Source organism: Passer domesticus, unplaced genomic scaffold (genome assembly GCF_036417665.1).
Source record: "Passer domesticus isolate bPasDom1 unplaced genomic scaffold, bPasDom1.hap1 HAP1_SCAFFOLD_60, whole genome shotgun sequence".
Taxonomy (NCBI): Eukaryota; Metazoa; Chordata; class Aves; order Passeriformes; family Passeridae; genus Passer; species Passer domesticus.
Window position 1 is genome coordinate 541,042 of NW_026990165.1, and position 15,824 is coordinate 556,865.

The window sequence follows — 15,824 nt, forward strand, 5'->3', positions numbered from 1 at the left end:
TAACAGCATCTCAACTAAACCACGACACCGAATGCCACATCCTGCCTTTTATAAACACATCCAAAGATGATGACTCTACCACCTCCCAGGGCAAACCAATCCAATTCTTTATCACCCTTTCTGCAAAACCCTTTTTCCTAATATCCAACCTATATTTCTCTTGGTGCAGTTTAAGACTGTGTTCTCTGGTTCTGTCAGTAGTTGCCTGGAGTAAGAGATCAACTCCCACCTGACTACAACCACATTTCAGGAACCTGTAGAGAGTCATAAGGTCAACTCTGAGTCTCCTTTTATCCAGTCTAAACAACCCCAGCTCCCTCAGTCATTCCTCACAGGACTCGTGTTCCAAGACCCTCACCGACCTTGTTGCCCTTCTCTGGACATGCTCCAGCCCCTCCATGTCCTGCCTAAATTTGGGGACCCAGAACTGGACACAGCACTCGAGGTATGGTGCCAGTACAGGGGAAGAATGCCAAGTACACCAGTGCCAAGTACAGGGGAAGAATGACCTCCCTGCTGCTGCTGGCCACACCATTCCTGATCCAGGCCAGGAGCCATTGACCTTCTTGGCCACCAGGGCACACTACTGCCTCATGTTCAGCCGGCTGTCAAGCAGTACCCCCACGTCCCTTTCTGCCTGGCCACTGTCCAGCCACAATGTCCCCAGCCTCTATCATTGCAGGGGGTTATTGAGACCAAAATGCAGGACTTGGGACGTGGAGTTATTAAACTTCATCTTATTGAACTCTGCCAATCCATCCAACCATTCCAGGTGTCCCTGCAGAGCCCTCCTACCCTCCAGCAGACGGACACATGCTCCCAGCTCAGTGTCATCTTCAGATTTACTAATGAAAGACTCAATCCCCTCATCCATGTCATCAATAAAAACAATTGAACAGCCCTGGCCCCAGCGCAGAGCCCTGAGGGACAGCACTGGTGCCTGGCTGCCAGCTGGATGCAGCAGTGCTCACCAGCACTCTCTGGGCCGGCCATGCAGCCAGTTCTGAACCCAGCACAGAGTGCTCCTGTCCCAGCCCTGGGCTGCAGCTTCTCCAGGAGTGTGCTGTGGGAGACAGTGCCAAAGGCCTTGCTGGAGTCCAAATAGACACATCCACAGCCTCTCCTGCATCCACCAGGAGGGTCACCTGGTCATAAAAGGAGACCAGCTTGGTCAAACTCGACCTACCCCTCCTGAACCCATGCTGGCTGGGTCTGATACCCTGGCCATGCTGGAAGTGCTGGCTGATGACACTCAGTATAAACTGTTCCATTTCCTCACTGGGTACTGAGGTCAGACTGACTGGCCTGTAATTACCTGGATCCTCCTTCCCACCCTTGTTGTGAATGGGAGTCACATTGGGCAGCTTCCAGTTATCTGGAACCTCAGCTGTGAGCCAGGACTCCTGGTAAATGATGGAGAGCAGCTTGGCAAGCTCATCTGCCAACTCCCTCATCGCCCTGGGATGAGGGATGGGATCCCATCTGGTCTCATGGATTTATGAATACCCAAGCAGCTCAGCAGTTCTTTGACTGCCTTCTCCTGGATAATGGGGGCCCATTCTGCTCCCTGATACCATCAACCAACCCAAGAGGGAAGTTTCCCTGAAGGCAAGTCATCTTCCCACTAAAGAGTGAGGCAAAAAAGGCATTAAGCACCTCTGTCTTCTCCTCAGCTGCAGTTACCAAATTCCCTCCTGCATCTAATAAAGAACAAGGTTGGTCTTATGCTTCCTTTTATCGTTAATATATTTGTAAAATCATTTTCTATTATTCTTTACTGAAGTCACTATTCTAAGTTCAAACTGAGATTTGGCTTCCCTAATTTTCCTTCTTCATTCTCTCCCGAGAGACCTGACCCTGGTTCCGAAGAGGATTCCTCCTCCTTTTATTCTTAAGTTCCTTGAAAACCTCCTTGCCCATCCAGGCTGCACGTTTGCCTCTTCGCCTCATCTTTCAGCACACAGGGACAGTCTGTTCCTATGCCCTCAAGATCTCTGTTTTGAAGCACGTCCACTTTTCCTGAACACCTTTGCTTTTAAGGACTGCTTCCCAAGGAACTCTTTGAATAAACCTCCTAAATAGGCCACAGTCTGCCCTCTGAAAGTCCAGTATAAAAGTCTTGTTGATGTTCCTCCTGACTTCACCAGATACCAAGAACTCTGTAACTTCATGATCACTCTGCCCCAAGTGGCCGCCAACCACCACATCTCCCACCAGCCCATCTCTGCAAAAAACCAGATCTAACATAGTCCATCCCCTGGTCGGCCCACCCACCAGCTGTGACAAAAAGTTGTCCTCCACACACTCTAAAAATTTCCTGGACTGCCTCTTTTCAGTTTTATTAAGTTCCCAGCAAATGTCTAGCAAGTTGAAGTCACCTACAAGAACAAAGGCTGATGATCCAGAAACATTCTCTAGCTGCTTATAGAATGAGTTGTCTACCTCTTCTTCCTGGCTGGGTGGATGATAACAGACTCCCAGTAGGATGTCAGCCTTGTTGGCCTTCCCCCTAATTCTCACCCACAGGTATTCAACTCCATCCTCATTAGTTTCAATACCTGTGGTGTCCAAAGCCTCCCTAAGATAAAGGGCCACCCCTTCCACCCCTTCTCCCTTTCCCATCTCTTCTGAAGAACTTGTAGCCATCCAGTGCAGTACTCTAGCCATGTGAGTCATCCCACCAAGTTTCTGTGATGGGAATTACATCACAGCTCTGCTGTTGGACCATGGCCTCCAGCTCTTCCTGTTTGTTACCCATGCTGTGTGCACTGGTATCCATGCACCTCAGCTGGGCTGCTGATTTCACCCCTAACTCAGGCTTACCACCCTTGGGCCTGCTTCCGGACAGCCCAGCTGCATCCACTTCCCCCTTCAGACCTAGTTTAAAGCCCTCTAAACAAGTTCTACCAGTTCATGAACTAAAAACCGTAATGAGCAAAAGCCCTTAACAGAGAGATGGAGCCCATCTGGTTCCAGCAGGTGCTGTAAAAGTTGCCCCATGACCAAAGATTCCAAAATTCTGCTGATACCACCAAACCTTGAGCCACTTGTTGATGATGTCAGCTCTCCTATGGCTTTCACAGTTTTTTTCAGAGACCAAAGGGACTGAGGAAAAGACTACCTGTGCCCCTGTCCTATCAACCACTTGTCCCAGTGCCCTAAAGTCCCTTTTAATTGCCTTGACACTCCTCTTTTCAGTCTCATCACTGCCAGCCTGGAGTATCAGCAGTGGCTAATAATGAGAGGGCTGAATCAGCCCAGGCAGTCTCTCAGTGATATCCCATACCCAAGCCCCAGGGAGGCAGCAGACCTCTCTGTAGTGTGGGTACAATCCACATTTGGGGCCCTCTGTTCCCCTCAGAAGGGAGTCACCCCCCATGATTACACTTTTTTTCCTTTTTGATGTTAGAGGTTGTTATCCTCACAGATGAATCATAATTGGGAGGCTCACTGGGCAGATAATTTTCTTCTAAATCATCTGGCTGACTCTCCAGATCCAGGGGCTCATACCTGTTCTGAAGTGGCACCTGGCCTGGGAGTGGGGGTCAGGAGGAATTTTTATTATTACCTCCTTGAGTAGGTACCCATTCCCATTCCCCTTCATCTACCAGGTGCCCCTCTATTGCCTGACAGTGAGAGGCATAAAAGACAGTGGGAACCAAGGAGAGCATTGCTGCACTCCCAGACCTCATGGAACCAAGGATCCATTGTGACACTGTGGGGCCCAAGGATCCAAGGGACTTTGAGACACCAATGGGTTCCATGGAACCAAAGGAACATTGTGACACGGCGAGGCCTCATGGAATCATGGAGACCATGTGACACTCTGGGGCCTCAGGGAACTGTGGTGACAACAAGTTGGCCAGGAGTGTGGATCTACTGGAGGGTAGGAGGGCTCTGCAGAGGGCCCTGCACAGGCTGGATCCAGGGACCAAATCCAACAAGGTGAGATTTAACAAGTCCAAGTGCTGGGTTCTGCACTTTGGCCACAACAACCCCTGCAGCACTACAGGCTGGGGACAGAGTGGCTGGACAGCAGCCAGGCAGAAAGGGACCTGCAGGGACTGAGGGACAGCAGGCTGGACATGAGGCAGCAGTGTGCCCAGGTGACCAAGAAGGCCAATGGCTCCTGAACTGGATCAGGAATGATGTGGCCAGCAGGAGCAGGGCAGTGATTCTTCCCGTGTGCTGGGCACTGGTTGGGCAGCACCTTGAGTGCTGTGTCCAGTTCTGGGCCCCCAATTTAGGAAGGACATGGAGGAGCTGGAGCGTGTCCAGAGAAGGGCAGCAAGGCTGGTGAGGGGTCTGGAGTACAATTGCTGTGAGGAGTGGCTGAGGGAGCTGGGGTTGTTTATCCTGGAGAAGAGGAGGCTCAGGGGAGACAAGGCGGTGTCAGGGCACAGATGGACTTGATGATCTCCAAGGACTTCTCCAACCTTGCTGATTCTGGGATTCTCTGAAACCACCCTTGAAGCAGTTGCAGGATGAGCCCTGGGCCTCCTCCTCAGAAGCTCCAGCAGCCCAGGTCCCTCAGCTTCTCCTCCCAGCCCCAAAGCCCATCCTGTCAGTCCTGCAGAGCCTCTGCAGCTCCTCCTCATTGCCCAGAACAGGGAGCTCCACAGGCAGACACAGCAGCCCAGATGTGCCCCCCTGGCCTGGGCTGCCTCTGGCAAGGGAGCAGCACCAGGCACTGCAGGAGCCTGCAGACAATTCCTGCAGCACTTGGAGGATGATCCTGCTCCCCAAGGGACGTTCCCATGGTGCCAAGTCAGGAACTGCAATGGGGAGTGGGGCCAGAGAGGAAAGGGCAAACAGGGATGGGCTGTTTGCAGGGGAGGGAACAGGGGTGGCAAAAGGAAGAAATCTGTGGCAGGAAGAGTGAAGAAAGCAAAGGGTAACCAAAGGAAATGCTTGTGGCAGTTTGGGGCTGGCTGTCAGGCAGCCCTGGCTCTGAGCAACAGCGTCTGCAGTGGCACAGGAAACTCCCAGCTCAAGGGAACAAACTTTCTGTCTGACTGCAGAGGCCAGGACAAAGCTGAGTGGTTTCCCTGGAGTCCCCCAGCCCTTGCTGGCCCCAGGGGCTGATGCCATTTGTGCTCCCTCAGGTTCATGTCCCCACAGCAGCAGCATGGGGGTGCTCCTGCCTGCTCTGTGCAATGCAAACAGGGGCTCCTGAGCCAGTGCTGCCATGGCTGTGCCTGCAAGGATGCGGCACCTCTGTGAGCTGGGGGAGAGGCCAGGGCTGCAGAGGGGGGATGTTGTTGGCAGCTCCATCAGGATGCTCTGGGACGCTGCCCTGGGCTGTGCAGCGCCCTGGGGATGGATCAGCCCCTGCTCTGCTGCTCCTTCCCGTCTCCCCCAGGGCCCTTGCAGAGCCCCAGCCATGCTGTTTGCCCCCAGCCTGCCCACGGCCATCCTGGAGCTGCTCAGCCTGGGGCTTTTCTGTGCTAAGCATTGGCCTGGCCATGTTCTTGAGAGAGCCTGGGCAAGGAGCCTGCAGCCCCCAGGGCCTGGCCTGAGGCGTCAGCGCTGCCCCAGCAGTGCCCATGGCCTGTCCCTGCTGCAGCCCCGGCACTGCCACCCCCAGGACTGTGCCCGGCCCCGAGAGCACTCAGGCCCTGCAGCAACACCAGGGCCACCAGGGCAGCGGGGCAGGGCCACGGCAGCAGCACTGGCAACACCAAGTGCTGCTGCTGCTGGGCACAGCTGCTGTGCCAGCACTGATCTGCCCCCAACTCTGCGCACAGACATTGCTGCTGCAGTTCCAGAGAAGGCAACAAAAGGGCATCTCTGCAGGAAACTTTGCTGGGAGATCCTTTAGTTTGTTTCAAGCCACTGAGAGCGGAGCCCCTCATTGATACACTCTGTGGCCACAGGGAAGGTGGAGAGAAACAAAATGAGAAGTAGCACAGACAATGGCATTTCTTTGTGGACAATATGAAAAAAAGTAAAAGAAAGAAAACCTTTAAAATTAAACCAGCAAGAAGTATCAAATATTACTTTTATTACAAGTGATTTGCAGAAATTGGCCTGCACTTGAATATTTCTGGAACCATCCGGTCATCAGTCTCCACACTGCAGCCTTGAGCTCCTGGCTCCTCAGGCTGTAGATGAGGGGAATAAGAGCTGGAGGCAACGAGTACAGAACTGACAGTACCAGATCCATGGGTGGGGAGGAGATGGAATGGGGCTTCATGTAGGAAAATATACCAGTGCTGAAGAACAGGGAGACTGCAGCCAGGTGAGAGAGGCAGGTGAAAAGGCTTTGTGCTGTCCCTGCTCAGAGGGGATCCTCAGCACGGCCCTGAAGATCTGCACATAGGAGAAAACAATGAACACAAAACAGCTGGAAGTTAAACACACAGTAACAGAAAGATGCCAAAGTTCCCTGAGGGAGGATTTGGAGCAGGAGAGCCTGAGGATCTGGGGGATTTCACAGAAGAAGTGGCACAGGGCATTGCCATGGCACAGGAGCAGAGAAAATGTATTGGCTGTGTGCATGAGAGCAGTGAGAAAGCCAGAGGTCCAGGCAGCTGCTGCCATGTGGGCACAAGTTCTGCTGCCCAGGAGGGTCCCGTAGTGCAGGGGTTTGCAGATGGACATGGAGCAGTCGTAGCACATGATGGTCAGGAGGGAAAACTCTGCTGAGAAGAAGAACATAATTAAAAAGATCTGTGCAGCACATCCTTTGTGGGAGATGTTCCTGGTGTCTCAGAGGGAATTGTGCATGGCTTTGGGGACAGTGGTGCAGATGGAGCCCAGGTGGCTGAGGGCCAGGTTGAGCAGGAAGAAGAACATGGGCGTGTGCAGGTGGTGGCCGCAGGCTGCAGCGCTGATGATGAGGCCGTTGCCCAGGAGGGCAGCCAGGGAGATGCCCAGCAAGAGGCAGAAGTGCAGGAGCTGCAGCTGCCACGTGTCTGCCCATGCCAGCAGGAGGAAGTGGCTGATGGAGCTGCTGTTGGACATTTGTGGTGCCTTGGCGTGGGGATCTGTATAAAATGTAATCATGAAGTAGTTAAGGTTTGGAGAGGACTCTAAATATCCTAGCACAGCTTGGGGGCACTTTTCCCCCACTGCCTGCCCAGTGCTCTGCTGCCTGGAGCTGTCTCTGCCAGCAGCTGCTTCCCTGTGCCCAGGGCTGGGCCCTGCCAGTGCTGCCAGAGCCCAGCCCAGCTCTGGGGGCTCAGCTCTGCTTTGCAGACCTCTCCCAGCTCTGGCACTGCCGAGGGGCAGCTCTGGCTCTGCAGGCTCTGATGGCAATATCAGAGCAACCCTGAGGATGGTGGAAAAGCAACACTGATGCTGCCTGTGAGGTGCCCTGTGCTGATTCCTGTCACTGAATGTTTTAGTAAGATCTGAGAAAAATATTTTTATTTTTTCCCAAACTTAACTGAGAGATTAATGTCTGTGGGAAGTTTCCTATCCAGACAACCCCTACCACTAGATTAAAAAAGCAGGATTTTTCGTTCTATGCAGCCCCTTCCTTGCTCTGCTCCCTTTATCATCTAACTGTAAATGTTCTGCAGTTGAATGCCATTTTTGGAGCAGTCCTGAACAGTGCAGCATCCTCACCACCCCGGGAGAACAATTGCAAGCCTTACCAGCTGTCTCCTTCCACTCAGATCTTGTGCCCCAGTGCTGGGAGCAGCTGCCAGGGCTGGCTGAGAGCTGTCCCTGGCAGGCAGCAGAGTCCCTGCCCCAGCACAGCGCCCTGGGCTGCAGGAGCCTGCTCTGCAGGACAGCCCTGGGCACCCCTGGCTGCTCTGCACAAGAGAGAATCTGAGAATGTACTCACAGAGTCTGCAGGCATTGGGATGTTCCAGCTTTAGCACATGGCTCCAGGAGCTGCAGCTGCATTGTCCTGCAGCCAGAGGTTCCTGTGCCAAGGGCTGGCAGTGATTCTGCCCCAGGCACTTCTCAGCACCTTCCCAGCCCTGACTGATTCAAGCTCTCTGTGCCTCTGGGCTGTGCCCGGGCTGGCTGCAGGCAGTGCCCCAGCCCTGCTGGGCTGGCAGAAGAGCTGCTCCTCAAGAGAAATGTGCTTTTGAAGCTCTTCTTGCTTACCAGGAGCTGCCTCTGTGCCAGGAGCTCAGCTCAGCTCAGCAGCACAGACACAGAACAAGGACTTGAATGACCCTCTGGGGCTTTGTGCTCAGGCCCTGAACATCAGTCCCTGAGAGGCAGCTGCAGAAACCTCTCCAGAACTCCAAGTTAGAATCCAACTCCAAAGTTTCTTGGTCTTTTAATGGGTCCCTCTAAGGGACACAACTGAGAAAGTGTCCCCAGGCCCCAGGCAGAGCAGAGAACTGGAGGCAGTGATGACAGGTGGGAGCAAAGAGAAGCCAAGTCTTGGTGACCTGGGGCACAGCAGCAGGGTCTGTGCCACCAAGGGCTGGGAGGAGACACCTTGTCCTGAGGCCCTGGGGCCTCCTGGCACAGCCCCAGCCAGGCTGGGCACTGTCAGCCCCTTGTCCTGCCCTCAGCATCCCCCCCATAGCCCACATCCCAGTGGCCTCAAGGATCTGCTGGAAGGAGTCCCTGGGGAGCCTTGCTCACCAATGGCCCTGGGGGCTCCTGAATGCTCCCAGGGACTGCAGGTTTTTCAAAGGACTGTGGGTTTGGCTTTTGTCTTGGAGTCTCTGAGAGTTTTGTGCAATCATGGCCTCCAATTATCTGCTGTAATTAGTCCCTGGAGAGGCTTTGTCAGTAACAGCATCCAGTGGGGCTCATTAATGCTTCAAGGTACTTCAGTTATTTTAAGGTACTTGGTGCTTCCCTTTTGATACAGACTCTGTGAGAGGTTTGTGCAATCATGGCCCCAATTATCTGCTTTAATGAGTCCCTTGAGAGCTTTGTACTGACATTCCTTGCGGCTCATTAGTGGTTTGAAATGCTCAAGGTTTTTAGGTTCTTTGGATTTTCTGTTCCACACTGAGTCCCTGAGAAGCTTTTTGTGCCATCCTGGCCTCCAATTCTCTCCTCTATGGCGTCCATTAAGAGCTTGTGTTGGGGGTGGACCTCAGTGGGACCCATTCATGCTTTGAGACACTTTGGGTGTTTCCTCTGGCTTGGACTCCTGGAAAGGTTTGTGCACTCTCCTCTCAGACCCTGAGGTTCCAGGGCTCATCTCCAAATTCATCATGGGGCTCATTAGAATCAGGCAAGTTCTGACAAACCATGGCTCTGCCTTGATTTCCCTTTGTTCTCATGCAGTTCATCAGGAATGTTTCTGTAGTGTTTTTTCTCTCCAATTTGAGATTTCTTGGCCAATGCATCAATTAGCGTGGTGGGCTCAATGTTGGCCAATTACCAATGCACTCACTAGAATATTCTTACTCATTTCCTGCTGTGAGACAGGATTAGGAGAAAGGCAAAGTTGGCTCAAAACTTTAAAAGGGTATAAAGAAAGGTTTATTAATACTAACTAAAAGAAAGTGTAATAAGAATCAGAACAAAACTTTTGGAACACTTTTCTTTCCCTACAACCTTTTCTTTCTTACTGACAATGTAAAGAGACAAAACCTAATATTTTCAGTTTACCTTCTCTAGAGTAGTCTTCCTTCAGTTCATGTAGGGAGAGGAGTCTCTCTTTCTTGCTATGGAGACTTCTCCATAAGAAAAGAGTTCTCTTGTGGCTCTCAATTTCCATTAATAGCAGCCACCTGGAAAATCTGCAATCATGAAGTCCCTCCCATTTTTTGACAGCTTTTCCCACAGTTGTGTTTATGGGCCATGTCAACTAATGGGGTATTAGTTTAAAGATGAGCTGTTTAAGAGCAAATGTTCTCTTCATCTATTTCTGAAATCATCTTCATCTCTGAGAACAGTGGTTTTCTTCTTCTCCCTATGAGGGCACAGGGTCTCATCACTCTGCTCTGTCTGTTCAAACTTCACATGGGAACACAGCTACTTCAACATTTGCTTCCTTTACCATGGAGGTCTTTCCTGAACAAGTCATCTTCCCATCCTTTTCAATGTGTTATAGGGAAAAAGAGAGTCTGATGTATCAATTACATCCTTCTCTATAGCTTCACAAGAGGATTTCAGTCCCAAGGTTATGGCATTTCCTCATCCCTCCCATCCGGGACTCAACGTCCCCTTCACTGACCTCGGTGTCTTCATGTTGCTCCTCTGTGTGCCTGCACTTTGTCCTTTTCTCTTACTCGAGGGAGGATGGAAGCACTGAAAGAGTTAATATCTCACCCAGGACCTGCAGATGGTTCCGTGACCCCGGCCGGGCTCGGTCCTTGCGGCCAGAGCTGTTTTACCATGGAGGTTTCTGCAGTGGCTGCGCTGGGGCTGTGTCAGGATGGGCCGCGCTGGGGCAGGGCCAGGATCTCAGCAGCCAGGCCAGAGCACAGCAGCAGCACGGCCGGGGCCCATGGCTTCTCCTCCCCCTGCCCGGGGGCTGCGGGTGAACCCCAAGGGTGGCAGAATCTTGGCCCAGCCGGCCCGGCCCGGGGCTGCTCCTGGGGCCCGGCGGATCCTGGCTGGGCCCGGGCTGGCGGCGGGGCAGGGCTCGGTAGCGCCCAGGTGTTGGAAACTGCAGCCATGGCCCGGCCCGGCCTCGGCCTCCCCTGCCCTGCCCGGCAGCCGATGGGGCCTGGGGGGCTCCCTGGGAAGGGGCCCGGCCCCACGGCAGGAGCCGTCCGGCCCAGCCCAGCTGAGACAGGGGCTGGGCCAGCCTTGTTACCTCTTTGCCAGACAGAAGGGAAAGAGACCCTCCCAGGCTTTCTCGTCTTTAACGTGTGTCTTCACAGAGCCGTGTACAGCTTCCTTAGTGGTTTAACAGATTGTCAATTCTCAAAGCTAATTACTGATTGGGTGTTTTTGACAGACATGGAGGAAACTGCTAGCAGCTTCTTTTCGGACATCCCTTCCATGATGCAATACCACCACAACAGCACAGAGCACAGAGCTCCTTTGTCCATATGTAGTGGTCATGGGCCCAAGGTTTCAGAACCCCTCCTTGGGAGATCTCCGGGCCCTCTCCAAGGTGTTTTCAAACGGAAACATTCAGCTCATGGTCTAAGAAAATCACCAGAGGGCAGGGCCAGCCTGACCTGTCTGTTCTGGTTACTTTTGTCTGGGAGCAATCTTTGCATATACAGAATTTGGGAGGCCAAATTCTAATTTTGGCCATGGGCCGTGGGCATGAAAATGGGTTCTTTTCCTAAGGAATGAAGGAACAGAGCTCCATTGTTTCAGGGGCAGATGAGAGCTGACCACCACAGGCCAAGGCATGAGAGATGCCCTTGCATATTGGAAAATTTTTTAGGGAAAGTATCAGTTTTGCCAATGGGCATCTGAAAAGAGGGATGGTTCTTTTCATAGCAAGGAAAGCATGGAGCCCCAGTGCTCCAGGAGCTGATGAGAGGCAGCCCTTGACATCCCAAGATCAGCCAGACCTATCAGGTGGCCCCTGGGAGGCCAAGCCAGCCAGACCTGCTCCATGTTCCCTTGGTTCGATGGGGCCCTGATGTGTCATAATGTCCCCTTGGTGACACGAGGTCATGAAGGGTGCTCATGATCTCCATGGTTCCATCAGGTCCCACAGAGTCATAATGATCTCTGGGTTGCATGAAGCCCCGCTGTGTCACCACAGCCCCTTTGTTCCATGGGCTCCAGTGGTGCCACAATGATCCCCTTTTTTTCGTGAGGTCCCCACAGTGTCCCAGTGATCTCCATGGGAAGGAAAGAACCGACCCCCAGTGTTGCAGGGGCAGTCACCAGAGGCCAAGGCTTGATGGTACTGGCAGATTTTGCCTGGAAGCAACCCTTGGATATACAGAATTTTACAGGTGGAATCCCAGTTTCAGACATGGATACCTGGGGGAGAAGCACAGTTGTTTTCCATAGGAAGGAAAGCACAGAACAGAGGTGTTTCCAGGGCAGATGAAAGGCAGCCATCAGAGGCCTAGGACAGCCAGACCTCTCTGTCCTGGTAGCTTTTGTCTGAAAGCAACCCTTGGATATAGCAAATTTGGGAGGTGGAATCCAAATTTAGGCCATTTCTGTGTAGATAAGAAGGATGGTTCTTTTCCATGGGAAGGAAAGCACAGAGCCCAAGAGTTTCAAAGGCAGAAGAGGAGAGAGGTGGCTCTCGGGAGGCCAAGCCAGCCAGACCTGTTTGTCCTGGCAGCTTTTGTCATGGAGGAATCCTTGGATATATGGAATTTGGGAGGAAGAATCTCAATTTTGTGCACAGGCACCTTGAGAAGAAGGATGGTACTTTTCCATTGGAAGGAAATCACCAACCCAATGTGTTTGGTAAGCAGGTGAGAGGCAGCCCCCAAGAGGCCAAGGGCAGCCAGACCTGTCTGTCCTGGCATCTTTCATTGGGGGAAAATCCTTGGATGTATGGAGCTCTTGAGATGGAATCCCAGATTTGACCATGGGCACCTGGTCAAGATGAATGGGGGTTTTTTTGTACTGGAAAAAAAGTGTGAAGTCCAAGTGTTCTGGAAGAAGATGAGATGTGGCCACCCTTAGGCCAAGCCAGTCAGACCTGTCTCTGCTGGCACCTTTTGTCTAGGGGCTACCCTTGGCCATAGGGCACTTTGGATGTGGAATCTCAATTTTGGCCGTGGGCACCTGGACAGGAAGAAGAGTTCTTTTCATTACGAAGGAAAGCACAAAGCCCCAGTGTTTTAGAGGCAGATGAGTAGCAGCCCTCAGGAAGCCAAGGCCAGCCACACTTGTCAGTCCTGGCAGCTTTTGTCTGGGAGTTATCCTTGGATACAGGGAATGCTGGAGGCAGATGCCCAATTTTAGCCATGGGTGCCTGGTCGAGATGGATTTTTTTCCCATAAGAAAAAAAATCACATGGTCCCAGTGTTTCAAAGTCAGATGAGAGGTGGTTCCTGGATGGCCAAGGCAGCCAGAGCTGTCACTCCTGGCAGATTTCATCTGGGAACAATCTTTGCATATAAGGAAATTTGGAGGAGGAATCCCAGTTTTGACAATGGGCCCCTGGAGGACAAGGACAGTTCTCTCCCATAGGAAGGAAAGCCCAGAGCCCCAGTGCTTCAGGGGCAGATGAGAAGCAGCCCTCGACATGCCAAGGTCAGCTGGACCTGTCAGGTGATCCCCAGGAGGCCCAGCCAGCCAGACCTGTTCCCTGTTCCCTTGGTTTTGTGGGACCCCACAGTGTCCCAATGGTCTCCTTGGTCCCCTTCCTTCTGCAGTGTCACAATGGCCCCGTGCTTCCATGAGACCTTGCAATGTCACAATGGCTTTGTGCTCCCACAAAGCCCTGATGTGTCACCAGGGCCCCTCGGCTCCATGTGCCCTCACTGTGTCACAATGCCTCCTCCATGACACTGGGCTCCACAAAGTCACCATGGACCCTTGGCTCCTTGGGGCCTCTGAGTTTCACAAAGGAGACAGTCCTGGATTGCCAAACAGATTGTATTCTCTTTGCCATCTGTATGGCAGTTGTCTTCTGTTAAGTGGGAAGTTTTCCTTATCTCTTCCACACCCACTCCTTCCTCAGGGCAGACATCTGCTGATAACAGGCTATTGAATGTCACTGCATGACTGATAAGAACTACAGCATCCCATTGTGAGATGATCTGCCCAGAGGGGAGAACCAAGCATTCCTACCAGATATAATCTTAAAAATTCTGGAACACCAACATGGCTTTCTCCACTGGATTTCCCAGAGGAACAGCTGCTGCCTCTTCCACTGGATCTTCAGAGGAAGACTACACCTTTCTACAGGATCCCTGCTCAAACAGAACCGCACCTGACACTCCAGGAGGAGTGCAGCCATATTTCCAATTGGACTGCTACCAACACCGTGACCAGCAGGGTGTCAGGTTGTGTTCTGACTCTGTCAGTGTTGTCTTGCTTTACTGCATTGTTTATTTTATCTTTTTATTTGTTTCCCTAATAAAGAACTGTTATTCCTGCTCCCATATTTTTTCCTGAGAGCCCCTTAATTTCAAATTTATAACAATTCAGAGGGAGGGAGTTTACATTTTACATTTTAGGAGAGGCTCCTGCCTTCCTTAGCAGACACCTGTCTTTTCAAACCAACACAGGGAGTGACATCAATCTCTGCTTAATAACTGGTTTTACTTTAACACAGTTACTTTGAAATCACTTCCTAGTATATTACATAATATGATATATGAAAATATAATATGATATAATATGATATGATATAATATGATATGATATGATATGATATGATATGATATAATATAATATAATATAATATAATATAATATAATATAATATAATATAATATAATATAATATAATATAATATAATATAATATAATATAATATAATATAATATAATATAATATGATATAATATAATATGTTACAGTTGTTATACCTAGGAGCAAATTCTTCTGATTAAGATAATATTGTCTAATCATTACCATAATAGATAATATATATTTATAGAAACAGCTGTGGTTTGCCATCCTTAATCCTGTGGGACAAATTCTAGAAAGGTTTCATTCCACCTTTATAATTCCTTACATACAAAATCTTGAAAGTCTGGGACTGGGATTGGATACATCTGCTTCAAGGCTCCTCTCACAAGAAGGAGTTTAGAAAGCTTGGAGGTCCTTGCAGGTGTTTGGGATCTGTGGGAGCCATTGGGGGTCCAATTTACTGCCCAATTAACAGAAGATAACTGCCCTACCTCTGACAGATGGCAAATAGAATACATATGTTTTCTTTCAATCCAGAACAGCGGGATTTCAAATTAATAAAATGTAATTTAACATTGCTCAAATCTAACACTAATGAAGTTTAACTTTGCTTAGTCTTATCAACCCTGAATTTGCATTAAATTAAACATCATAGAATCAAAAATGGATATCCTTAAAAGTTATACATACAACAAAATATAACTTATTCTGATGCCATTAATAGAAATAAGGCACTGACAAGTTGAACAATCTGTGATTGAAATAACAGCATGATGGATTTACTGGAGGGATTAAGAGGATGTAATTAAGTGTGTCATGATTTTATGTAAATTAATTTTGAGGGAAGGCCATGGTAGCAACAAATTTTATGCAAGCGTGAATTTGCTAAGACCTTTTAAAGTGAAGTTTTATTGAAAGAAACAACAATGTGGAATTTGGCAAACTGCCCAGCAAACCAGCAGCTTCTGGAAATCGTATTTAGTGTGATTCCAGATGGTCAATTTACCAGCATTTCTGTTAAATAACCTCCGGCCAGTGCCATGGTGGGGGAGCCTGGCGGAGCCGCACCGGGGGCTCGGGGGAACTGCGCCAGGAGCAGCCGAGCCACGCACCCCAAACTGCCCGCGGTTCCCCCTCCTGCCCCAGAGCCTGTGAATGTGCCTCCATGCCAGAGGAAAGGGGCAGGAGATCCCCCAGTGCATCCCCAGCAGGACGGCATCAGCAGCGGGGTTGTCCTGCAGCCGGGGCCATGCTGGGCTGGGAGATGGAGCAGGAGAGAGGGGGAAGGGGGCACTGACTTCCTCCTCACCTGTCTGTGTGTCTCAGGGCATTTTTGCTTCCTTGCAGCATTCTCTTCCATTGGGCCAAGGTTTGGTAATGGGAAAACCTGCTTTGGGGAAAAACAAGGGATGAGCACAGAGAGGCTGAAGGTCTTCCACCCAAGTCCATCTCTAGAAGTCACCTGCTGTCCATGAAAACCTTCAAAAAACAAAAGTGAATCTAAAAAAAAGCCACCACGAGTGTCCCAATTCCAGTCTCATCCCTCTGGGGTTCTGGTGGTCCCCTCTCTCATGGCTGCCAAGGATCCCAGAGCACCTGGGGATCCCCCCTCTCCAGGGTCCTGCTTAGGGATGCTGGGGGGTTTCGGGGTTCCA

The 15,824-nt window shown here is 50.9% G+C and overlaps 1 long non-coding RNA gene across 2 annotated transcripts; it reads left to right on the forward strand.

Moving 5' to 3' along the window:
* The first annotated feature begins 3,818 nt into the window (after positions 1-3,818).
* Positions 3,819-13,921, forward strand: LOC135292995 (uncharacterized). 2 transcript variants are annotated; one of them, XR_010355143.1, is made up of 2 exons: positions 3,819-3,945; positions 13,496-13,921. It is a non-coding gene; the product is annotated as an uncharacterized LOC135292995 (long non-coding RNA). The 2 variants fall into 2 exon arrangements; XR_010355142.1 differs by lacking the exon at positions 3,819-3,945 and adding an exon at positions 11,808-13,065.
* The last annotated feature ends 1,903 nt before the right edge of the window (positions 13,922-15,824 follow it).